This window comes from Carassius carassius, chromosome 26, assembly GCF_963082965.1.
Source record: "Carassius carassius chromosome 26, fCarCar2.1, whole genome shotgun sequence".
NCBI lineage: Eukaryota > Metazoa > Chordata > Actinopteri > Cypriniformes > Cyprinidae > Carassius > Carassius carassius.
In genome coordinates, this window is record NC_081780.1 from 25927501 (window position 1) to 25954274 (window position 26774).

At 47.7% G+C, this 26774-nt stretch overlaps 1 protein-coding gene and 1 long non-coding RNA gene across 3 annotated transcripts in view; both read right to left on the bottom strand.

Moving 5' to 3' along the window:
- LOC132106048 (gastrula zinc finger protein XlCGF57.1-like) overlaps positions 1 to 26774 on the bottom strand; it is a 431800-nt gene that overhangs the window by 82383 nt on the left and 322643 nt on the right. The window lies entirely within an intron of this gene.
- On the bottom strand, positions 11643 to 22571 carry LOC132106202 (uncharacterized). The gene is made up of 4 exons (XR_009424073.1): positions 22447 to 22571; positions 20396 to 20443; positions 20211 to 20279; positions 11643 to 12102 (listed from the first exon to the last, which is right to left on the bottom strand). It is a non-coding gene; the product is annotated as an uncharacterized LOC132106202 (long non-coding RNA).

Genomic DNA, 26774 nt, shown 5'->3' on the forward strand with positions numbered 1-26774 from the left:
ACACAACGCCAGGTCAATATACAGGGCACTTTCGACTGGCTCTTAGTACTCACATCAATGCCACTTCCAATCCCCTTTTTCACGTCGTCTCAGTTCGCCGTATAATCTGTTCACTTCTCAACCTTTAAGGTTCGCGATGTCTTCACAATCATACAATTCCAGCCTGAGGGAGAGAGAGAGTTAGACAGCTACCAGCAGCGTACCAAGACGGGCACAACCCAGTGCTTCACACACACCAAAAAGAGCTTCCCAGACTGGGAAATAACTTGGCCTTAAGTACTGCCTTGTCCAGCGTATCCTCCAATCACCAACCGCTGTCCCTAACTAGGCACAGGTGCATCGAATTCCCTGATTTTCCTTCTTACGGCGCTACCGGAAGTTCCGGTGTTCTGTTTTTCCGGTCCGGGCGGAAACGCTTCCGGGCGGAACCAAACTTCCCGAATTTTGGTTCCGCCCCTAAAGATCGTCACCTTGTGACATCCTCCCCCGCCAATCCGTTCTAGTCCCTAGAACGTCCTCGGGCTGTCCACTCCCCATAGCGGGCAGGGGGTCGGCCTCGGTTCTCTCGCTGGGATCGTCTCACTGGTGAATCGGGCTCAGCTTGTTCAGGGGCTGCTTCTGGTTCTCTCGGGGCGATCGGGGGTGGTGCCACCACGGGTCTCCCTGGTACCACAGCCCAACCTTCAATCCAGGGGGCCGCTGGTACAGGTTCCGTGGGGACTTCTTCCACGGCTTCAGGGTAGTTAGGGCATGGGCGAATCATGTTCCGGTGCACCACACGGTCGGGGCCTGACTTCCCTTCTGGCCGGATGGTATAGACCGGCTGCCCCGGCCTCTGCTGCCGGCAGACTACATAAGGGGTGGCCTCCCAACGGTCACTCAGTTTCCCCTTCCCCTGCCGCCGATTATCTCTCACCAACACCCTCTCTCCTGGCAGTAGAGGGGCTTCTCTAGCAGTCCGATCATACAACCGCTTACTTTTCTCTCCTGCCGTCTGTATCCTTTTCGACACCTGCTCGTAGGCGAAATGCAAGCGCTGGTGATGGCGCCCCACCCACTCCGTTACACTTGCTTCCTCTTGGTCGGCTATCACTCCTAGGACCAGGTCAGTAGGCATTCGTATGTGTCTGCCAAACATCAGGTAAGTGGGAGCGTAACCCGTAGTACTATGTATACTGTTGTTATAGGCCTGTAGGAGGTTTGGCAAGGCACTCACCCAATCGTCCTGCCGTTGTTGGTCCAAGGTCCCCAGCAGCCCCAATAGGGTCTGATTGAATCTCTCACAGCCGCCGTTCCCCTGAGGATGATACGAAGTGGTGTGAGTTTTCGTGCAACCGTACAACTGGCATAGTTCTCTAATTACCCTGGACTCAAAGTTGGCTCCTTGATCGGAGTGCAGAAACTCCGGGCATCCGAACGTCTGGAAGACGGCCCGCCATAAAACTGTAGCGGTGGTGGTTGCAGTCTGGTCGAGGGTGGGGATAGCCCAAGCGTACTTTGTGAACAAATCCGTTATTACCAAGATGTTCTGGTAGCGATCTCGTGGTCGGCCCAGTGTCAAGAAGTCCATAGCCATGATATGAAGGGGGGCCTTCGCATGGATGGGTACCATTGGCGCTCGGACCTCCCGTCTGGACTTAAACAATATGCATCTCGGGCAAGCTTGAATTAGGGCGTGCACCGATGCCTCTAGCCCGGGCCAAAAGAAGAATCTCCTAAGCAGGGACACGGTCCTCTCCTGTCCCTGATGCCCCAACTGGTTGTGGTACGCCGAAACTAAAGCCGTTACCTCATCTGCGGGTACCACGATCTGGCGTACTTCTTCGCCCAACTTCGGGTCACTGACCCTTCTGCACAAAACGCCATCTCTCAGCTCCAGCCTGTCCCATTGCCCCAGCAGCCTCCTCCCAGTATCCGTCTGGGCTAACCTCTCCGCTGGCGTCAGCCGTCGGCCCTGTTCCAGCCATTCTCTTACCAGCCGCACATCTTGATCCCTGGCCTGTCTCTCCCTCCACCGACGGGGATCCCATCCCCAGTTCTCAGGCACGGCCTCTTGTCTGCTGCCTGGTGCCTCTACTGCTCCTACCATATAGCCCTCCTCCGGGCTGGCCCCTCCGGGGCTTTCCGCTTCGGGCAGCCTTGAGAGGACGTCCGCGTTCGTGTGTTCACGCCCTGGTCGGTACTGTAGTTGATAGTCAAAGTTGGCCAGTTGGGCCACCCACCGCTGCTCCACGGCTCCCAGCTTCGCCGTCTGTAAGTGTACTAATGGGTTATTGTCTGTAATGATCGTCACCTTGGCACCCCAGAGGTAGTCTTTAAATTTCTCACTTAGGGCCCACTTCAACGCCAGCAGCTCCAATTTGAAAGAACTATAGTTCGCATCGTTCCTCTCGGCTGGGTGGAGGCTCCGGCTGGCGTACGCGATGACCCTCTCAACTCCGTCCTGCCGTTGAGCCAACACCGCTCCCAGCCCGAGATTGCTGGCATCTGTATACAAAAGGAATGGTTTTGTGAAATCTGCGTATGCCAAGATAGGGGCCTGTAGCAGCTCCTGCTTCAATGTCTGGAACGCCGACTCACAATTTGCATCCCAGTCTACGTTGGGCGACCCCCGGCCCCGGTTACGACCTGTGCCAACCAGCAACTGATTAAGGGGTTTAGCAATTTTTGAAAAGTCCTTTATGAAACGCCTATAGTATCCCACAAATCCTAAAAAGGATCGCACTTGCCTCACTGTCCTCGGGGCCTTCCAGTCCTTCACGGCCGATACCTTTCCAGGATCTACGGACACTCCAGCCGCACTGACCACGTGGCCCAGAAAGTTGACTTCTCTCCGTAGTAAGTGACACTTATTGGGCTGTAGTTTCAATCCGTACTTCTCCATGGCCCGAAAGACTTCCTCGAGGTGCCTCAGGTGTGAATCAAAATCTGGGGAGTAGACAATCACATCATCCAGGTAAACTAATACTGACTCCATTAACTGACCTCCCAAGCACCGCTGCATCAGCCGCTGGAAGGTGGCCGGAGCGTTACAGAGCCCGAAAGGCATCCGGTCCCATTCAAATAGTCCAAACGGGGTTGTAAAGGCAGTCTTCTCCCGGTCTGCTTCGGCCACCTGCACCTGCCAGTAGCCACTGGCCAAATCTAGGGTAGAGTACCATGCCGACTGCGTGAGGCTGGCAAGCGAATCTTCGATCCGTGGCAAAGGGAAAGCGTCTTTCTTAGTCACGAGGTTCAGCTTACGGTAGTCCACGCAGAATCTCCAAGCCCCCGTCTTCTTTTGCACCAGCACTATGGGGGCCGCCCACGGGCTGCTGCTTTCCCTAACAACTCCTTGCTTCAGCATGCCTTGCAGGAGTGTACGTACCTCGGTATACAAAGTGGGCGGAATTGGGCGATACCTCTCCCGGCTGGGCCCTGCATCCCCGGTAGGTATATGATGTTGTACCACCTGGGTGCATCCGTAGTCTTCGTCGTGGGTGGCGAACACATGCTGCCATCTCCGAAGGAGGGCCTGTAACTTCTGTGTCTGTGCTTGCTCTAAATCCTCCCCTTGTAACGACTCACCCGCCAGGTGGCTCGGCACACTCCTCTCCATACCACCCCATGGGGTGTCTACTTGTGTCAGGGCCACCTCGATGACAGTGGGGCACACCTGACGAAAACTAATATCCCTCTCTTCCCTTACTTGGTGGGATGTAACCGTTGTCAGACGGGCTAATCGTTGGTGCCGATGTAGTTGCACCGCGTATGGATGTACATTCCGTATCCTCACGGGGACTCTCCCCCGCCGGACCGTCGATAATCCTCGTGCCACTTCCACTTGTGGACAATCCACATGGGGCTCCACCAGCACCCACTCTTCTGGGCCCGCTCTTCGGGGCGGTACTCGCGCCCACACAACAGCCTCACTTTTTGCGGGGACAGACAAAGCAAAACGACACATCACTCTTCCTACCTCTTCCTGTTCCCTGCGGACTTGGCTCATTTGCACCCTTCGACAGTCAGCTACCACACACTCCCACTTGGGCCTCTCTGCAGGTGGTATCTTCGATACGGGCCTAGCCCGAAATAGCTCTTCCCAGCAATCAGCGAGGACATTCATGCCCAACAGGGCTCGATGTGCACCCAGACAATGGTCTTGCACGATAATCACACCTTTCTGGGGGACCATCACTCCGTGAACCTCTAGGTCCGTCAATCGGTAGCCAATATATGGGATGTCGAGGCCGTTTGCGCCCTTCAGAGTAAGCCAGGGGGCCTCCGCCCCTGGTGCCCCTTGTTTCCCAAACACTTCTTCGGATAAACTCTCAGCAAACAACGTCACTTGGGAGCCTGTGTCTACCAGGCATTGAATCTCCTTGCCGCACACTCTCACCTTCGCCACGGGGCTACGCCCAATCATCTGGCTCCTAGAGCCATATCCTCTTCCAGGGTCTTCTCGAGGGGTCCCGGCCACACGACCCACAGTGGCCGGCCGACCTAAAAACCCCCTTCTGACGCCCTGCGGGGCCCACACTGACGGCTATAGTGACCTGGTTTGCCACAGCGGTTACAGATGGGTCGCCCTTGCTCGTCCCATTCGAAACGGGGCCGGTTAAAGTGGTTCGGGCGCCTGAACGGCTCTCGGCCTCCCTCTGAGTACACTCGGTCTCGGGGCGCCGGCCGTGGTTCCTCCCGCGCCCGTCCTTGGCGCAATTCTCCTACGAGGGCTTTAGACAGTTCAGACATCTGATCGCGGACATCTTTCAAAAGTTCAGCCTTCAGTGCTTGCTTCCAGTCAGGGCCTCCGGGTTGTGCTGGTGCTACTTCACTGACAACCGCACACACTGGGGAACCACTCACCTCAGTCTCATCACCTTCCAGGGCCAGTGCCTCTTTCTTCAGATCTTCGAACGTAAGACCCGGGTCCCTTCGAAACTGGATACGTAGGCTCTGTCTCACCGGACCCTCCTTCAACCCCAGAAGAAACTGGTCCCGCAATAGAGTCTCCCCATCTCCCAACCCGTGGTCCCGACGGGTCTGTAGTCGGGCGAATTGCTCTCGCAACCTCAGGGCGAAAGCTCTAATCGGTTGGCGGGGGCCCTGCTTACAATTGAAGAACTGGGAGCGAAGGACAGCTACGGGGGTGTGGTCACCATACTGTTCAGTGAGGAACTGGAACACGGTTTGGGCGTTGGCTCTAACGGCTTCGGGGGCGGCATGCACCTCTCGCCGCGCTTCTCCATCCAGGGAGTTTAACACAAATTGAAGCCGCTGGGCTGCACTAAGGCCCTGTAGGTCGGCCAAGTACTCTAGTTGAGCCTTCCATTCAGACAATCGTACCTCGGATTCTGTCCCCCCATATTTTTGAATCCAGGGGCTCCCCATAAAAACGGGCATGGCACGGGGTTGGGCTGAAAGCCCCGCGTTGTCGGTCATTGGACGACCTTGGTTACTCAACTCGAGGTGGAAATCCTGCTGACTACGCCAAATCTGTCACACCCAGGGGCTGGCTATGCTTTAACTAAGCCACACCCCTTCTCAACTTCCACCTCGAGGAGGTCCCCAAACCCGACCCAATGGCCAAACAACACGAGAACAAGTAAGTGATAAAACAATCTTTATTTAAATATTTAAAAATAGCTTGGGGAATAGGGAAAGGGCAATTAAAACTAAACTCTGACTCGGCCCTCCAGATGGGCTATGGCCGGGAAGAGGTCAGGGAGCAAGGGGGCCACGGGGATCCGGGGCGTAGGACTCGGGCCCCGGCCTGAGTCTTAGGTATCCGTAGCGCCCTCCTTCTTCCTCCTCTTCGCTGAATACAGCTCACGGTAAGTACTGGTTCACACAGTTCGTTCTCGAGGTGCTCACTCTCTTTCTCTTCCTCCACAGGCAACGGGCTCTTTCTCTTTCTCCACAGGCAACGGCTGGGACACACAGGCACAGTTAATTCAGCTTGGTTTTGCTCTCACCTCTTCGCTGATTACAGCTCACAGTAAGTACTGGTTCACACAGCTCGTTCCTTGGGTGCTCACTCGCTTTCTCTTTCTCCACAGGCAACGGCTGGGACACACAGGCACAGTTAGTTCAGCTTGGTTCTGCTCTCACCTCTTCGCTGATTACAGCTCACAGTAAGTACTGGTTCACACAGTTCGTTCCTTGGGTGCTCACTCGCTTTCTCTTTCTCCACAGGCAGCGGCGTAAGTACAGGTTTCCTCAGTCTCTCCTCGTGTTACCCACTCTCTCTCCTTTTCTCTCCACAGGTACCAACTTGGGCACAATAGCACAGTTAGTTTGCTTTGAATGGCTCTCACCTCTGGGCTGGACACAGCGTACTGTAAGTACAGGGTTCGCTCTATTCCTCCTCGTGTTATTCACTCTCTCTCTCCTTTTCTCTCCACAGGTATCAACTTGGGCACAATAGCACAGTTAGTTTGCTTTGAATGGCTCTCACCTCTGGGCTGGACACAGCGTACTGTAAGTACAGGGTTCGCTCTATTCCTCCTCGTGTTATTCACTCTCTCTCTCCTTTTCTCTCCACAGGTATCAACTTGGGCACAATAGCACAGTTAGTTTGCTTTAAATGGCTCTCACCTCTGGGCTGGACACAGCGTACTGTAAGTACAGGGTTCGCTCTATTCCTCCTCGTGTTATTCCCTCTCTCTCCTTTTCTCTCCACAGATATCAACTTGGGCACAATAGCACCGTTAGTTTGCTTTGAATGGCTCTCACCTCTGGGCTGAACACAGCGCACTGTAAGTACAGGTTTCCTCTGTTTCTCCTTGTGTTACTCACTCTCTTTCCTTTCCTCTCCACAGGTATCAACTTGGACACAAAACACAGTTACTCTGCTTTGGATGGCTTTCACCTCTGGGCTGAACACAGCGCACTGTAAGTACAGGTTTCCTCTGTTTCTCCTTGTGTTACTCACTCTCTTTCCTTTCCTCTCCACAGGTATCAACTTGGACACAAAACACAGTTACTCTGCTTTGGATGGCTTTCACCTCTGGGCTGGACACAGCGTACCGTGCTATCTCCGGAGATCTGAAGCACGCTCACAACATATACTGTACTGAACTAGGCTAGGACCAGCAATCTCCTTGTCCTCCCACGCCGAAGTGCGTGAAGGCGGGGGTTTATCTGACAGGACACACGGCAATACACAGCAGCCCACAGCAATATACAGCACCACGTCAAAATTATAGGTTTTCACAGCACGAAGACTCACCCACCACACTCAGTGTACGGAAAGGACACCCGTCTTCCTTCACTTCGCTTGGTTCGGATCTGGCGATGGAATATGCGGCCTAGCTAGTGATGTCGTCGTTGTGACTACTTCAATAAGTATTCCTTCGGCTCTCCCACCACACTATATTAGGGGTAGGGCCGCCCTCCTCCTCCTGGAGAGATCTACACAACGCCAGGTCAATATACAGGGCACTTTCGACTGGCTCTTAGTACTCACATCAATGCCACTTCCAATCCCCTTTTTCACGTCGTCTCAGTTCGCCGTATAATCTGTTCACTTCTCAACCTTTAAGGTTCGCGATGTCTTCACAATCATACAATTCCAGCCTGAGGGAGAGAGAGAGTTAGACAGCTACCAGCAGCGTACCAAGACGGGCACAACCCAGTGCTTCACACACACCAAAAAGAGCTTCCCAGACTGGGAAATAACTTGGCCTTAAGTACTGCCTTGTCCAGCGTATCCTCCAATCACCAACCGCTGTCCCTAACTAGGCACAGGTGCATCGAATTCCCTGATTTTCCTTCTTACGGCGCTACCGGAAGTTCCGGTGTTCTGTTTTTCCGGTCCGGGCGGAAACGCTTCCGGGCGGAACCAAACTTCCCGAATTTTGGTTCCGCCCCTAAAGATCGTCACCTTGTGACATCCTCACTTGAAATACTTTTAAAACCACATTTCATGACACGATAACAGTAATATTTTGAACTTAACATTTTAGAGCATTTCAATTCTGCTATGTTTTAACATCACACATAAACAAAATATCCTTTCATATTCATTCATGTGCTGTAACTAAAAGAGATGATGGATCCCTTCATGTGTTGCTTGTGTCTGTTGCTCTAGTCAACAAACTGTGGGTCTATTTATTGTTTGAGCTTTTTTTTACCAAATTTTTAAGCTGAAACTTTGTTTTATACTCAGTAACCTGCTTTGTTCCACAATGCATTTTCACTGTATGGCATGTGACTTGTTAGACATAGAAAAAGTAGGCTTTATTTTTGCTAAAGGTCATTTATATGTACAACTTATTTGCAGATGAGGGGAAATTATAGAGTGTTTAGCACCTGCAGGAAAACAGGGAATGATATATGAACATTTCTTTGAAATTTTAATTTTTTTAAATGGAAACCAATGCATTACGAGTTTTTGATTACGTTGAACAAGTGACTGTACCTTTTACTTCCAGTTTTTCTCAGTCGCTTTGGTACATTTCTCAGATCACGGCTTAAATTCTCAGACCTGTGTTTAACCTTCACATCATCTAGCCACACTTGTGCTCATCATTACAGCAATTGCCGTCTCATGAACTAAGTAGAAAATGCTTCAGTACATTTCATACAATTGATTTTGTACACTTAGTTAATTAATTAATCAATTAATTAATTGACGCTGCAAAATTACAACTGCAAATTTTTTTTAATTATTAATGTTTCAAATACATTTTGGAATGTACTAATAAGAAATGTTAGAAGAAATCCCATGTTGTCAGTATGTGACCGTCGTCACTGATTTGTGATTTTCTATTTAGTACTGGGGGTGTCGCTCTTGAGCGTATTCATTCCATTCACATGACGTCACTGTAGCTTTGCGCCGCCATCTTTGCGACCGACGGTCTGAATATGCCTGCAATATGTTGTGCGGTTGGCTGCAACAACAGCCGAAAGAGGAACCCCGAATTGTTATTATATTATATACCTAAAGAAAAGGATAGAAGGAAGAAGTGGTTAGTTGCCATTCGAAGAGATCACTGGACACCCACATCTCACTCCTTACTATGCAATGAACACTTCGTGTCAGGTAAGTTAAGCCTTCAGCCCATGTGATGCGTTTGTGTTGTATTATTTGCTATTTGTATTTAGGTGATTATAAGCCGAAGCCAGTTTCATATGTTTTGTGTGCAAAGGCAAGCGTGAATTTAAAATAATGAAAACCAGGACATTTTCATCACTTTTTTAAAAACCAGCCAGGACGGCCAGGACAGGGAGTTAAAACAGGACATGTCCTGGGAAAACAGGACGTTTGGTCACCCTAGATTAATGACAGCTAGCCGTGTGCCGGCCCGTGGCTACCAGCTGTTAGCCACTTAGCTAGCTAACAACTCGCTACCTAGTCAGAGCAAACTACCACCAAAATCATACATTTGAAATTGTTTTTATAATACCTACATTTCCCATGATTAAATATAAATCCTTGGTGGCCAGGTGCCGCACTTTCACGTTTTTCACCCATCCAGCCAGCGATCCCCACTGTATGGGGAGGGGTTATGTACAAGATATATATATATATCATGGAAGGCCAATTTGGGCAAGTCTGGGGCAGATAATGATGGACAAAAGAAAACTGGGGGTAACAAATAAGGATCGGAGCCTAAAATAGAAATTTTCTCCAGGTATCTCTGTCTCTCTCTCTCTCATTCAAATGGGCAGTTTGGGTGGCCATACCGGGCGAGTCGGTCGCAAATATGGCGGCGTTCTATTTGTAGTGACGTAGGTGGCATCTTTGAATATACGGGAACCAGGTAGGAAGTTATTTAAGGAAGTATGATTGCGTCTCTCTCGCCTTGTTTAGGCGTGCGGGTTATTCCCGGTCATGGTCACACTAGCGCACGGTTTGTGAGTGTTGTGGTAGCCCGCTTTGCATTAATGTGTTCATACTACCTTTAATGCTGCGGTCTTTTGTGTATTAATGCTTATGATTCCTATTTTGAGGAATGTGATTACCTCACTGAATTTCGTCAAGCATTAAGAAGTTATTGTAAGTAATTCGCGTGTAAATGGAGTTTTTGAGAGAGAGAGCTTTTTCCAATTGGTTGTGAAGTTATGATGGTGATTTCAATGCTAATTCAGGGCATTATATGTAGTGTGTTTTGAGGAGGTTTTTGGTGTAGGGAGATTTCATTATTTATGTTGGCGCTCGAGTTGCCGATTTCAGTTGTAATTATTGTGTGATGTTATGAATTACGTTTCAGGCCCAGTAGTTTAATGAGTGACAAGGTAAGCTTAATTGTTGGAATTATTTAATTATTTGCCGATTTATTTGTCACTCATTTATATTTGTAAGGTATTTAAAAGGTAAATGTTCCTGGGCTTGGCAATACAATTGTGATTTATTTTATTTCCAGTTATTTCTTTTCTTTTTCTGTGTTCAATATAATGTACTGAATTGAAGTAAATGATTTGGAATTGATTATGAATAGAAAACTTTTGAATTAACTTCCCTGTTGTTCCTTGTTTTATTTATTCCATACAATATAATAGTGTCATCATTATATGTAATATCGCTAATGATGTATTTAAAGTCAATAATTGTGGTGGTTTTTACCCCTGGCACCCGAACCCAACTTTTCTAAGGCAAAATACCATCACAAGTATAACATGAACGTTATATAAACTATGACAGTCATTGAAAATGTACAATACCAGACTTATATAATATATTATATATAATTTTTAACATCACAAATTGACATGCGTGAGTGAATGAATGAGTGAGTGGAATGAGTTCTTTAACACACAATCCCAATTTCTTTTGTGTGTACAGAAATACTATGAATAAAGAATTTTATTCATCACTATAATGAGAAATACATGTAAATCTGTTTATTCCTTTTTCATTACGAATGCCAGAAAACAAGAAAGAAGAAATAACAATATGTAATGGGGTGAGGAATCAAACTTCATTACCCCAAATGTGGGTGCCTGTAAAATGCCCTCCTTCATATAATCCCCAAAGTCTTCAAATACATGATGCACGGGCAGACTCAAAACAATACTACTTGTATTTGCTTCGGGAAATACCGTGGCTGGTCACTTTCCTCTTGATGCAGAAACTCTATTGTTGGTTCAACAGGGAAACCCAGTCTAGGGATAGAAGTTGATCCAGAAGCAAATGCCAAAACCTGGCTTAGAGTAAGAGGTGATGAAGCTCCCTCTGAGGAAAAATAATAATGATAAAAAAAACAAATCATTTAGATTTTCATAATTTTTTTTTAGATATGGATATTTTTCTACAAAAACCCATAACTTCACTTCAGTAGGCATTTATTACTGTAACAAATTTGGTTTCTGAATGTTCAAATTATTTTTAACAAATGGCATTTTTCAGGCTGGAACTGTCAATTCTTTTGTGCAGTCTTAAGTGCTCATAGTTATGGAAACACTGTTTCTATAGTAATTCAGAGCTTCTAATGGCAGCTGCAATGAGTCACAGGTGTAGATGTAATTAGTTACTCCGTTGAAACGGGAGAAACCAAAAGGACCATTACAGTCGGACTTATAATATGAACTAATACAAAGTATAATTACAATTTCACAAACCTCAAAGAAAAAAAAAAAGAGAAAACAAATCATATGGTGGACATTTATTTTTCTTTTTTGAAGTATGCGATTACAACCACACCTATAACCATGGAATTGGATGAAGCAAGAGTAAAAGTTTTTTTTCTTTAAAAGCAGAAGCTCTGGTGTTTATACTGAAATAATGTTAGTGCAGATATTCATACAACAAAATATTGTGGGGGTCGTGAAAATTTTAAGAAAATCATCAAAAACACTGGTATCTTTTTGAAAACATTGGATTGGGAAAGAAAGAGCACTGTAACGATTGCATAATGTTACAGACTGTATAATGTGTATAATATAACCTACTATATAATGTTGCCTTCCACATCTAGGAGCCAGTCCCTCCAGAAACAGACTATTCTGTTCTCCAGTGCTCGTCTGTTGGTGCCAACTGGAGACAGCTGTGGAATAAAAAGCTCAGCTAAATCTCTTGCCATAAGTGGCTTCTCCTCGAACATTAGCACTCCTCTAAAGAGATTGGGATGCTTTTCAACATGTTCCAGAAGCTGCAAACACTCCAGGCCTTCTTTGAATCTGAAAAAAAAAGGATTTAAAATGAACAAGCTATGGTCAAAGTTTTTCAGTTCAAGGGATCTTCAACATGTTGGACACACCTTCCTAGTAGAAACTATATTAAGCAAGCATTAAAAAAATTAAGTCTTATTTTCGTTAGAGAATTCTTTCCATAAATATCATATTAAATATTATTATATCACACCTGTGTAGAAAATATAGAATTTTTGATTCTAATTTTTATGAGCTGATATGCATTACATTTATCAGATGCTTTTATCCAAAGCGACTTACAGTGCATTCAGGCTATACATTATTTTTTAATCAGTATGTGTGTTCCCTGGGAATTGAACCCACAACCTTTTGCGCTGCTAACGCAATAATCTACCACTGAGCCAAAGGAAAACGTTTGCACTTTTATGTCCCAAGAATCAATCTTTTAGTCTTTGCTATTTTCAGATGAATATGAATAAATAGAACATTATACAGTGCCTACCATCCAATATATCACAATAATCCTTGGGGTTTGTAATTTTTGATATACAAGTAAGTCTCAGATTTTAAATTGTGTCATTTTTATTATGAAATTAAAACAATAAATATCATTTTGGCACTTTTTTGTGGCATGGCAGATCAATGTAATGCCTAAGATGCTCCATCAGTGTCTAAACGCTTTTCTCTAAGGCACACACATGAATACATGTTTAAAAGATGCAATACAGCTTACCATTTCTCATTTCTCATTAATAGCTCAATCAGTGTTTTAACTGTGGAAAGATGTCTAAATGCCTCGTTTATTTTTTTTTTTAATGAAACAGCTGTCAAACAATGTCACATAATGGTAAATTTACCTCGGAAAAGACATTCAGTGGGTTAAATATTTGCAAGTACGTGTATTTGTTGTTATTACCATATTAAGTAAATGTGGTTATGAGCAACTACTACACCTTAAAATAAAGTTTTACCTATTTTCTACTCTTAATATTTGATGCAATGTACCCCCTGCCATTATATTGGGGGGCGCCCCACTCCCCCCCTAAGGTACCCACCACCCCCCTTTGAAGGTCAAGTAAAATGTATTTAATTCTATTTTCTCTATTGCATCAGATCACAACATAAGTAATTTAAAGTTACCTTCCCTCCAGAATGGTAAAATACCTTGTTCTTGTATTAAACAAACTAAACAGCCTTATTCTGCGTTCACACCAAACGCTGTTAGTTTGCCGCTTGAACATTTTGAATGCATTCGCGCATAGAAAGCAAGAGTTTGAAGCGAAATTGACGCGCATCCGAGGTGAAATGTGCTAGGCGGTTGTCTGTTTGCAAGATGGCTGATGTTGATCGAGCATTCGACATTTTCTATAGAAAACTTGTGTCATATAGCTCTGGGTGACTGCTCACTGACAACATCAGTTGTTCCTCCATGTTGAATGGGTGACTGCGGGCGGGCCTAACATGGCGCGAATTGACACCAAAGGTAAATTTTTTTCAACTCGGGCGTCAGACACGAATTAGCGTCAAATGCGTAAATGCATAAAAAGCACACATTTTGGTCCAAAAATAGCAAAAACTACGACTTTATTCATCATTGTCTTCTCTTCCGTGTCTGTTGTGAGAGAGTTCAAAACAAAGCAGTTTGTGATATCCGGTTCGTGAACGAATCATTCAATGTAACCGGATCTTTTTGAACCAGTTCACCAAATCTAACTGAATCGTTTTAAACGGTTTGCGTCTCCAATACGCATTAATCCACAAATGACTTAAGCTGTTAACTTGTTTAATGTGGCTGACACTCCCTCTTTGAGTTAAAACAAACCAATATCCCGGAGTAATTCATTTACTCAAACAGTACACTGACTGAATTGCTGTGAAGAGAGAACTGAAGATGAACACCGAGCCAAGCCAGATCTGATGATGTCAGTTCAGCTTGGGCAGAATATCATTAAACACACCCCTCCAACCATTAGGTTTCTATGAGTGAGAGACCGATAAGGAACATGACACTGGATTTAAGAGATATGTAATGAATGTTTAGAGACCTGTTTCCAAAGAGTATTCAGACTGTCACGTTCGGTGTTATGGAAAACACAGGAGAGAGAACCAATTGCGAGTATGTCTTTAATAAGGGGTAATCCAAAGAGAATACACAGTCCAGGCAGGGTCAAAACCGGTAAATCCAAACATAACATAAACGAGGCAAGGCAAGGCAAGACAAGGCATTGACGGACATGAATAAACGTTTAACACTAAACAAGGACTCCGTGACTAAGACTCAGACAGACCAGGTATAAATACACAAAAGGATGATGGGGAAACAGGAGACAGGTGGGGAACAATCAATTAACTAAACAAGGAGGAAGGTGACCAAATAAGGAGACAGGAAGTGATAAATGATAAACACTGTGGGAACTGAGGACACCTAGTGGAAACCCAGGGAACACAACCCAGACACTGTGACAGTACCCCCTTACTAAGGAGCGGCTCCCAGACGCTCCAAGACAGACACAAAACAGAGACCAGGAGGGAGGCGGACAGGTGGAGGCTCAGGGGGAGGGACGGAGGGCCAGACTAACAGAAAGGAACAGGGACCGACATTAACACAAAAACAAAAGGAGGAAAAAAACAACAACATGAAGCCCCCCAGGGCGGAGCAGAAGACCACCACACCCTTGTGGTCAAGGCCAGAGTCCTCCAGGGCGGAGCGGAAGACCACCACAACCGTGTAGTCAGGGCAAACGCCCCCCAGGGCGGAACGGAAGACCACCACGTCCGTGTGGTCAGAGCGGAAGCCCCCCAGGGCGGAGCGGAAGACCACCACACCCTTGTGGTCAAGACCAGAGTCCTCCAGGGTGGAGCAGATGACCACCACGCCCCTGTGGTCGATGCCGGAGTCCAACAGGGCGGAGCAGCAGACCACCCAGTGACTTGACTTAACTCTGAAAGTTCAACGGTGACTGGCCCTGACTCTGGAGAGGTCACTGGCATCTGACTCGACTCTGGAGAGTTCACTGGCCCCTGACTCGCCTCTGGAGGGTCAACTGGAACCTGACTCGACTCTGGACTGCCTGTGGAGACTTGAGACGCCTCGGCTTCGGGCACCGCCTCTGGAACGGACTCGGGCACTGCCTCGGTCACGGCCTCGGGAGCGGCCTCGGGCACCGCATCGGGAGCGGCCTCGGACACCGCATCGGGAATGGCCTCCACCTCGGCATCGTGCACCGCCTCGGCCTCCACCTCGGCATCGTGCACCGCCTCGGCCTCCGGAACAGCATCGTGCAACGCCTCGGCCCCTGGAACAGCATCGTGCACCGCCTCGGCCTCCGGAACAGCATCGTGCACCGCCTCGGCCTCCGGAACAGCATCGTGCACCGCCTCGGCCTCCGGAACAGCATCGTGCACCGCCTCGGCCTCCGGAACAGCATCGTGCACCGCCTCGGCCTCCGGAACAGCATCGTGCACCGCCTCGGCCTCCGGAACAGCATCGGGCCCCGCCTCGGCCTCCGGAACAGCATCGGGCCCCGCCTCGGCCTCCGGAACAGCATCGGGCCCCGCCTCGGCCTCCGGAACAGCATCGGGCCGCGCCTCGGCCTCCGGAACAGCATCGGGCCGCGCCTCGGCCTCCGGAACAGCATCGGGCCCCGCCTCGGCCTCCGGAACAGCATCGGGCCCCGCCTCAGCATCGGGCACCGCCTCGGCCTCTGGAACAGCTTCGGGCCCCGCCTCGGCCTCCGGAACAGCATCGGGCACCGCCTCGGCATCGGGCACCGCCTCGGCCTCCGGAACAGCATCGGGCACCGCCTCGGCATCGGGCCCCGCCTCGGCCTCGGGCACCGCCTCGGCCTCCGGAACAGCATCGTGCACCGCCTCGGCCTCCGGAACAGCATCGTGCACCGCCTCGGCATCGGGCACCGCCTCGGCCTCCGGAACAGCATCGGGCACCGCCTCGGCATCGGGCACCGCCTCGGCCTCCGGAACAGCATCGGGCACCGCCTCAGCCTCCGGAACAGCATCGGGCCCCGCCTCGGCCTCCGGAACAGCATCGGGCCCTGCCTCGGCATCGGGCACCGCCTCGGCCTCCGGAACAGCATCGGGCCCCGCCTCGGCCTCCGGAACAGCATCGTGCACCGCCTCGGCCTCCGGAGCAGCAACGTGCACCGCCTCGGCCTCCGGAACAGCAACGTGCACCGCCTCGGCCTCCGGAACAGCATCGGGCACCGCCTCGGCATCGGGCACCGCCTCGGCCTCCGGAACAGCATCGTGCACCGCCTCGGCCTCCGGAGCAGCAACGTGCACCGCCTCGGCCTCCGGAACAGCATCGGGCACCGCCTCGGCCTCCGGAACAGCATCGGGCACCGCCTCGGGAACGTCCTCTGGGCTTTGAGGAACGGTAGACGCCTGTCTCCTCCTCCTCCGCCCTCTATTTTGGCGAGTCGGTGACACCTTGTCTGGAGACTCAGGCGTTGAGTCGGCCATCTTGTGCTGTGGTTGCAAGCTGGCGGCCATCTTGTGCTGTGGCGCCGGGCTGGCGGCCATCTTGTGCTGTGGCTCTGGGCTGGCGGCCATCTTGTGCTGTGGCTCTGGGCTGGCGGCCATCTTGTGCTGTGGCTCTGGGCTGGCGGCCATCTTGTGCTGTGGCGCTGGCTCAGCAGCCATGACTTCAACCGTCTTGGGAATCTCTAGGATCTTGGACAGCGTAGCGAAATAGTCCAAGAATGAGTCAGCGGCCCTCTTGGGCGTTGGCGCTGAGCTGGCGGCCATCTTGCACCGTGGCGCTGGACTCGTGATCGCCTTGGGTTGTGGTGCTGTGTTGGCGTCCATCCTGCCTCGTGGCGCTGGACTAGCGGCCATCATGGGCAGTGACGCCACTGTGGCGGACGTGCGCTTCCTCTCTCCTCTCCGTCCGCCATGGTGAGACGGTGGCTCTAATCCATCCCACACGAGCCCCGGGTCGAAGGGCGGCCCTGGTTGAGAGCGGTGCTGAGTATCCTCTCGACCACTCCCTCCTCGGCGACCTCCTCTGGTTCCCCGGAAAACCACCAGGCAAGTTCCTTCAAATCCACTCCTCTCCCGCACTGTGGCTGGGGAGGAGACATAAGCCACTGTGACAGTACCCCCTTACTAAGGAGCAGCTCCCAGACGCTCCAAGACAGACACAAAACAGAGACCAGGAGGGAGGCGGACAGGTGGAGGCTCAGGGGGAGGGACGGAGGGCCAGACTAACAGAAAGGAACAGGGACCGACATTAACACAAAAACAAAAGGAGGAAAAAAACAACAACATGAAGCCCCCCAGGGCGGAGCAGAAGACCACCACACCCTTGTGGTCAAGGCCAGAGTCCTCCAGGGCGGAGCGGAAGACCACCACAACCGTGTAGTCAGGGCAAACGCCCCCCAGGGCGGAACGGAAGACCACCACGTCCGTGTGGTCAGAGCGGAAGCCCCCCAGGGCGGAGCGGAAGACCACCACACCCTTGTGGTCAAGACCAGAGTCCTCCAGGGTGGAGCAGATGACCACCACGCCCCTGTGGTCGATGCCGGAGTCCAACAGGGCGGAGCAGCAGACCACCCAGTGACTTGACTTAACTCTGAAAGTTCAACGGTGACTGGCCCTGACTCTGGAGAGGTCACTGGCACCTGACTCGACTCTGGAGAGTTCACTGGCCCCTGACTCGCCTCTGGAGGGTCAACTGGAACCTGACTCGACTCTGGACTGCCTGTGGAGACTTGAGACGCCTCGGCTTCGGGCACCGCCTCTGGAACGGACTCGGGCACTGCCTCGGTCACGGCCTCGGGAGCGGCCTCGGGCACCGCATCGGGAGCGGCCTCGGACACCGCATCGGGAATGGCCTCCACCTCGGCATCGTGCACCGCCTCGGCCTCCACCTCGGCATCGTGCACCGCCTCGGCCTCCGGAACAGCATCGTGCACCGCCTCGGCCCCTGGAACAGCATCGTGCACCGCCTCGGCCTCCGGAACAGCATCGTGCACCGCCTCGGCCTCCGGAACAGCATCGTGCACCGCCTCGGCCTCCGGAACAGCATCGTGCACCGCCTCGGCCTCCGGAACAGCATCGGGCCCCGCCTCGGCCTCCGGAACAGCATCGGGCCCCGCCTCGGCCTCCGGAACAGCATCGGGCCCCGCCTCGGCCTCCGGAACAGCATCGGGCCCCGCCTCGGCCTCCGGAACAGCATCGGGCCCCGCCTCGGCCTCCGGAACAGCATCGGGCCCCGCCTCAGCATCGGGCACCGCCTCGGCCTCCGGAACAGCTTCGGGCCCCGCCTCGGCCTCCGGAACAGCATCGGGCACCGCCTCGGCATCGGGCACCGCCTCGGCCTCCGGAACAGCATCGGGCACCGCCTCGGCATCGGGCCCCGCCTCGGCCTCGGGCACCGCCTCGGCCTCCGGAACAGCATCGTGCACCGCCTCGGCCTCCGGAACAGCATCGGGCACCGCCTCGGCATCGGGCACCGCCTCGGCCTCCGGAACAGCATCGGGCACCGCCTCAGCCTCCGGAACAGCATCGTGCACCGCCTCGGCCTCCGGAGCAGCAACGTGCACCGCCTCGGCCTCCGGAACAGCAACGTGCACCGCCTCGGCCTCCGGAACAGCATCGGGCACCGCCTCGGCATCGGGCACCGCCTCGGCCTCCGGAACAGCATCGTGCACCGCCTCGGCCTCCGGAGCAGCAACGTGCACCGCCTCGGCCTCCGGAACAGCATCGGGCACCGCCTCGGCCTCCGGAACAGCATCGGGCACCGCCTCGGGAACGTCCTCTGGGCTTTGAGGAACGGTAGACGCCTGTCTCCTCCTCCTCCGCCCTCTATTTTGGCGAGTCGGTGACACCTTGTCTGGAGACTCAGGCGTTGAGTCGGCCATCTTGTGCTGTGGTTGCAAGCTGGCGGCCATCTTGTGCTGTGGCGCCGGGCTGGCGGCCATCTTGTGCTGTGGCTCTGGGCTGGCGGCCATCTTGTGCTGTGGCTCTGGGCTGGCGGCCATCTTGTGCTGTGGCTCTGGGCTGGCGGCCATCTTGTGCTGTGGCTCTGGGCTGGCGGCCTTCTTGTGCTGTGGCGCTGGCTCAGCAGCCATGACGTCAACCGTCTTGGGAATCTCTAGGATCTTGGACAGCGTAGCGAAATAGTCCAAGAATGAGTCAGCGGCCCTCTTGGGCGTTGGCGCTGAGCTGGCGGCCATCTTGCACCGTGGCGCTGGACTCGTGATCGCCTTGGGTTGTGGTGCTGTGTTGGCGTCCATCCTGCCTCGTGGCGCTGGACTAGCGGCCATCATGGGCAGTGACGCCACTGTGGCGGACGTGCGCTTCCTCTCTCCTCTCCGTCCGCCATGGTGAGACGGTGGCTCTAATCCATCCCACACGAGCCCCGGGTCGAAGGGCGGCCCTGGTTGAGAGCGGTGCTGAGTATCCTCTCGACCACTCCCTCCTCGGCGACCTCCTCTGGTTCCCCGGAAAACCACCAGGCAAGTTCCTTCAAATCCACTCCTCTCCCGCACTGTGGCTGGGGAGGAGACATAAGCCGACATACCGCTGGTTCTTGCAGTGACGGAGTCCTTCTGTCACGTTCGGTGTTATGGAAAACACAGGAGAGAGAACCAATTGCGAGTATGTCTTTAATAAGGGGTAATCCAAAGAGAATACACAGTCCAGGCAGGGTCAAAACCGGTAAATCCAAACATAACATAAACGAGGCAAGGCAAGGCAAGACAAGGCATTGACGGACATGAATAAACGTTTAACACTAAACAAGGACTCCGTGACTAAGACTCAGACAGACCAGGTATAAATACACAAAAGGATGATGGGGAAACAGGAGACAGGTGGGGAACAATCAATTAACTAAACAAGGAGGAAGGTGACCAAATAAGGAGACAGGAAGTGATAAATGATAAACACTGTGGGAACTGAGGACACCTAGTGGAAACCCAGGGAACACAACCCAGACACTGTGACACAGACATCCTACAAGAAATTATGGAGTCTATAATAATAAATTAATAAAGAATTATTTAACTCCTGCTGAGCTCAAGGAAAAAAATTTAAATAAATACTTGGAATGAATCAATGATTGAGTTGTTGTTATTATTATTACATGTAATGCCCCAAAAAGATAAACATACCTTTTCTTGATCAATTCTAAGGGACACAGCATATTCTGCATCCTGCTGTTGCTGTAAAGCCCTCCATTCCTGAAAAAATTACAATGGTAAATTACAAAAACATTCACATTAATATAAAAAAGTTCATATTTTCACATTTCAACAAATACATGACACAGTACATAAATATACAACATGACATAAACCTGTAAGGCATCACTTTCATCAGGCTCATGGATCACCATCTGGTCCTCCTTAAAAGACAAAGTTGCATGCTCAACAGAATGTTTCACTATATTGAAACTTTTTAAACCACTACACTACCATTTCAGTCTATCTTAACACCAGTCAGAGTAGATCAATGCATTACATAACCATTCCATTCTTAAACAGTAAAGTTAAACTTATTGTTCCAATGTGAATAACATTTTCATAATACAATTATTCTCACATATACAGAATTACAGTATTTCAGTATTGCATGCATTACAGTGCTCCCCTCTTAAGTCCTCCTTATAACAATGACAGAAAGAAGTACAACAAAGTTGTTATATATGGCTGTAATTTATGAGAGTTCGATGCCAAATAAGAGCCCATTAAAAAAAAAACCTGTATAATAATGTTCTCTGGTTCTGAATCACTGTCCTTGATGTCAACCTTAACAGTAACATTGTTTGTAAAATAAACAACCCTTTATTAGCTGTTTGATAACATAGTCAATCCAACATTAAGTGTGCAATCAGAAAATACCGTCTTACTACATTACTCAACCCTCTACATTGTGAGTAAATAACATGCATTTGCGACTAAATTTTACTTTGGGCAACTAATTGATGTCAATCGTTAGCCATTGGCTAATAAATTCTTAGATTTTACTCGACAGAGTGTAAGTTTGAGGCTATTATAAGTTTAGTACATATATCTCTATCAAGCGATCTGCAGTTTCCAGTTCATATCATTGGATGCGCAGCGCACCTGTATTTGACGCACAGTAAACTCTAATGTGAAGGTCCACAACTCGCTGCTGCTTTGCTGAGGGCAGTTTCTTACACATACGAAGAAAAAGAGCGAGATTCGTACCACGCTGAATTGACACACTACATGTAAACCATATTCTTTGTTGTATTTTCCTGTCAGAATGATGGAGTTCATTTAGAATTATTCAGCTTTTAAAAACAAACCGAAGATATTAAGCTGTATCTGGTAGTGGGCGGAGGTAATGCACAAACAATAATCTCATTGGCTGGCGCTCATGTATTACCATCCCTGTTTTGATTTCAGCAAATCAGTTTGAGGGAACGCTCACAACATGATTAATATTCATGAACCCAGCAACTCATCAATCCTAGTGCATTGTATATTTATAGTACAGTAGTAGAACTAGTAGTAGTATTATCTTTTAATAACGATTATTATTATCTTTTTTTAATGAATGAAGGGCCAACAATATCTTAGGCATTACCACCATTCCTAAGTTCAGTTAAAAAATGACAAATAAGAATTCATATATGGTTACTGTTTTCTATATATATATATATATATATATATATATATATGTGGGTGTGTGTGTGTGTGTGTGTGTAAAATAGTATGTTTGTCATAGTATGTTTGTCATAGTATGTTTACCAGTAAAAACTGGTAAAAACTCTAGAAACTTTTAATATAAATTTCAACAATTCCAATTTATGTACCCTTTTCTCCATTGTATTGTCACAGGTAGGAAAAGCGCATTTATTCCTCAAACAAAATAGATATATTTTTGAAACTCGTTTAAAGTTTGATTATGGCACATTTAGTAACACACACAGTACAAATAGCTTGTGAAAAAAACACAAAATCGCTGTGGAGAGATTGTTAAAATCTTATGTTTTTATCTTTGTTTGAGTAAAAGTTACAGCTAACTTTAGCCACTAGCTCATTTGGGTGCATGTAGGAATAACATCACATTGAACTTACCAGAACAGGGTGCTTAACACAAACAGCAGCAAAACACTCAAAAACAGAATGATTATCGCTTGCTGAAAAGAGTTATTGATTAATGTTAACATTATTGCCTTGCCATGACATTATTATCTGATATTATCTGTCAACAGCAGGCGGACTAACGGTTATTGCGCCCGCGGCACGACGAAGCTGTGCACTTGCAACTTATATATTAAAAATAGCCTCGTCTCACAGTCAAATATCACATGTAATATGATCTTTTACAATATTAAAACAAGCAAAGTAGTTTTGAAGTGTTTTGGTTTTAATTTACAAGTTGTTTCATGCTTGATACCACGTAGCTTGAGAGGGTAGCCATCTTGGATAGATTTTACTGGTAACGTCAGTTAGGGCCGCACGTCATGACGTCATATCATGTGACAGTAGACATAAAAATAGTGAGTGAACCAGCGGTGTTCACTCAGAAATGCTGAGGCACACAAACATAAAAATACATATTTGTTCATAGACATTAATAGTTTAAAGGTGGATTAACTCAGCAAGACATTTTAACTGTATGTTGTTCAGTTGCTTTGACGCAATGTATTTTGTTTAAAGCGCTATATAAATAAAGGTGACTTGACTTGACTAGTGACCTCGGTCTTTATAAGCTAGTAGTACTATTCGAGCTTATAGTGTATGCATTGTCAGAGTTTGTAATCGATGCATTGTTAAAACAAGTGAATCGTTACACCCCTACTGTTTGACAATAAATTCTGTACTTTTTCACAAACTAAATCATACTAACCACCATTTCCTTTATTTCTCCTTTTAACTGCAAGAAAACCTCCTGTTTAATTTCCTCAATCAATTTTGCTTTACCTGGGGCTGGTTTTAACTGTACTGTTGCAGCTACGGCCTGCCTCACCTCCCCAAACTCATCTGCCCGTAGAATGGCTTCCTTTTTGACTTCTACAAAAGAACTGTGTGTCCAATGAGAAGCAATTTGTCTGTCCTCACTGAAAGGGGCATAATAACAGCCCAAATCGATGTGAATAACCTTTAGTCCTGCTTATATAACCCAGAGGTTAAAAAAACAACTTCTGTGAGGCATGGACAATTTTATAGAAGGACATATGGACCTTAAATTAAATAAAGAGGTTTGCAAACAGGTATGTTCATCTTTGTTAGTGTAACGAAGTCCACTGATGGCAAATAGATGTGAACCCAAATGCAGTTTGCCAACATTGACAAAATACAAACTAAACAATGGCTAGACTATGGCTATGTGCACGAAGCAGGTACATTCGGTTATCGGTTCACCTTTTAGTGCTTACTCTACCCATGTCGTTGCAGCTTCCTGTTGGTCCCATGGCGAATTCCATCTGCACACCTCCGTCGCTCCTTCCTTCATCACCTTCTCTGGTTGTCCATCCTCCTCCTCAGCCTCCTACTTCTGCTGCAGATCATCAGTTTGTGTCATATGTAAGCCACAAAATGCGTATCATATGCACATCAAACTCGTGTTTATCATATGCATGCTAATTCTTGTTTCTACCTATCAGTAACCATTGTTAGCGCGATTTATTGTAATGCCCTTTTTTTCCCCCTTGGTTGGTCAGAACAAAAGTGGCAAACAAGTTACATGCTTGTTCAGATGACGTTTCACACACCGGTGCAGTGACTGATTGCCATAAATTCTACTCAGAACAAAATATTAATTTGCACTGATGAGAGTGCCCAAGCTCAATCCATGAAAAAAAAAAAGTATTCCGCAAATAACTGCAAATGCTGGTTTCAAACAGTGATTACGACAAAGAGGTTTAAAGGTATACTCCATCCCAAAATGAAAATTTTGTCATTAATCACTTACCCCCATGCCGTTTCAAACCCGTAAAAGCTTTGTTCCTCTTTGGAACACAATTTAAGTTATTTTGGATGAAAACCAGGAGCCTTGTGACTGTTCCTTAGACTGACAAGTAAATAACACTGTGAAGGTCCAGAAAAGTATGAAAGACATCATTAAAATACTCCATCTGCCATCAGTGGTTCAACCATCGACCTGTATCAGCCGCGCCACTAGGGTGTGCTGTTTCTTTCAAATCAAAGCTAAATACGCGTAGAAACAGCTCATCCTTGTGGCGCGGCTGATACAGAAGAGCATACCGGGGGGCCAGGTTTCTTATTTTATTGAAGCTTCCACGGGCACCGCCATTGATTAACGGACCCCCACCTGCTGTTAGCATTCCATTGACTCCCATTCATTTTGGCGTCACTTTGACAGCGAATAACTTTACATCTGAGGCGTTTGAAGACTCCATTTGTCCATTCATTATTTCTAAATAACACAAAAATGTATAAAAGGCCCCTTGAATTACAGAAAAAAAAACCTGGTAGGCTATTGTCACGAAGTTCTTGTTTGGCAAAATTAATATAAGCTATTCTGTGTCTTAAGACAAGTTAAGTTAGAACAAGTTCAATAAAACATCTTTATTGTATTTCTACGGGCAGAGGAGAATAGGCAAACCAAAAAGAAACAAAGACAACCCAATGTAACATTCATAAAGCTGTACACAATTGAATGCGCATGTCAGTGGGGCTCTAGTGCCATCTAGTAGTCACTGTTTTTTTTTTTTTTTTTTTGGCTCAGCTGCGCGTGGATCGCGAGCTGTGTGTGTGTGGATTGGGCAAGGCTTAAAGGGCGGAACGAAAGTCGCAAAATTCAAATGAACCAAATAGAATCGACTCAGAAGAGACGTGAATGAATGCCTGCGCGTTGCCTGATCCAAAAATGCACATTTTAATCCCTACATGCATAAATTATCATTTTTAATACAAACTGTAACATTTGTATTCACAAATGTCTCTATTTGAACAAAATGCTGCACATTAATGTAATTCTTAACTCTGCAGACACCGGTTGAAAAGCATTTGTTTCAGTGTTTTGACACACATTCGCTAATTTGTCAAATCGTGTACACATTGATGAATTGCACTGGGCCTTGTTCGTTAGTAGTTGTGTGGGGGACGTGAAATGCTGAAAACTGCAAAATGAAGTCTCAAAATCCAAATTAACTGAACAGGATCGACTCGAACTAGACATCAATTAATGCACGCGTGTCACCCGATCCACATATGTATGGATTCCTTTTTGCAGTAGCAATTTATGATATATTAATGCAGAACAGAACATTTTTATTTGCAAACATGTCTGTATATGTACAAATCACTACACAATCATTTAATCCCGAATCAAATTGAAAGGCATTTGTTTGTGGTTCGTAAGATACATGTATAAAACTGATGTAGTGCATTTATATTTTTCGTGCATCTATTAATCAATTTGAGTCTAATTTCATCCCATACTTCTGTGTTGTGTGCAACAATTATAATGATAGTTTTTTTTTTGAACGTGCTTAAACGCACGAAAGATCAAAGTTAGTGATAATGTCAGTTTCTATATTTATTCACTATATACACTTTCAATTTATTCACTGTTTGAATAACCGAATGGAAACGAGATGTTATGTAGCCTAATTACAGATTTCTAATGTTTTTATTAAATAGTAATTACTTAACGTAACATACATATTCAGTCCCATTAAACATTGTATTAGCCTACATGACACCCATGTCTGGTAGTTGCCTAAAAAGACTGGTTTATGATGTTTAATAAATTTGGCTGCTTTTATCCTTACCCTGGTTCCGTTGGTTCACCCTCCACCTATGCTTTAGGCACTTACTGCTCTGCTCTGTCCATGCAATAAAGAAGCAGCTTTTGACTGCTCAGGTAACGCCACCGAGAGATGCCAAGATGCCGAGAGCCATTGAAAAACTACAGAAAAGTAAAACTACTTCACTTTAGCATTACTGGCCTCAAATCTTAAGGAGAGATCACATGTCAGCTGCGTCAGTGAGACGAATGGAGTGTGAGCGCAATCCTGTGACGGTCACAGGAGGTAAATAGTGGAACGTGTGAAGGATGGATGTGAGGCACGAACACTGTTCAAGGTCTCCATTAATTTGTGCTTGTAGTAATTTAGTGTGTATATATTTTGAGAGCACTGCATCGCCGACGGCCCCAGTTTATTATTGTTTCACTTTCACAGCACGTTAAACAACACTCGATTGGGGTTCAAAGTGAGTTTTGAGTAAAAGTGTACTAATAATTTCATAAATTGTCTGATGTAGCTTGATGCTAACGTTAGCTCTAATGCTACTAATAGCAGGTGCATTTCTTTTTCATAATGCATTTCTGTCACAATAATTCACGTAAGGTCGTAAGAAAATGTTTTGTTGTATTTTTATAGTAAGACTTTTGATAAATAAGGGCTAAATGGATACTGAGCCACCAAGCTGCTATCTCACTTCAGTCTTTGTAAAGCCTAAAATACCACAACAAAGGCTGATAAAAGTGGAATAAAAACAAAAGAATAATGATAAAAGAATAATGTGGATAATGTGTCATACCTGGCGTGTGGCAGGTGTGAAAGACTCGTTTGGTGAGAACAAAAGAATAATGAATGGGGGAGTTGTCACAGACAAAAACACAGTCAGAGCACATATGAGAGTTTACATGTGAGATCTTAGAGATGACAAGTGCCATAAATCAATCAGATTAGCCTTCTCTAAAAACACACATGACATGGCCTTAGAAAATAT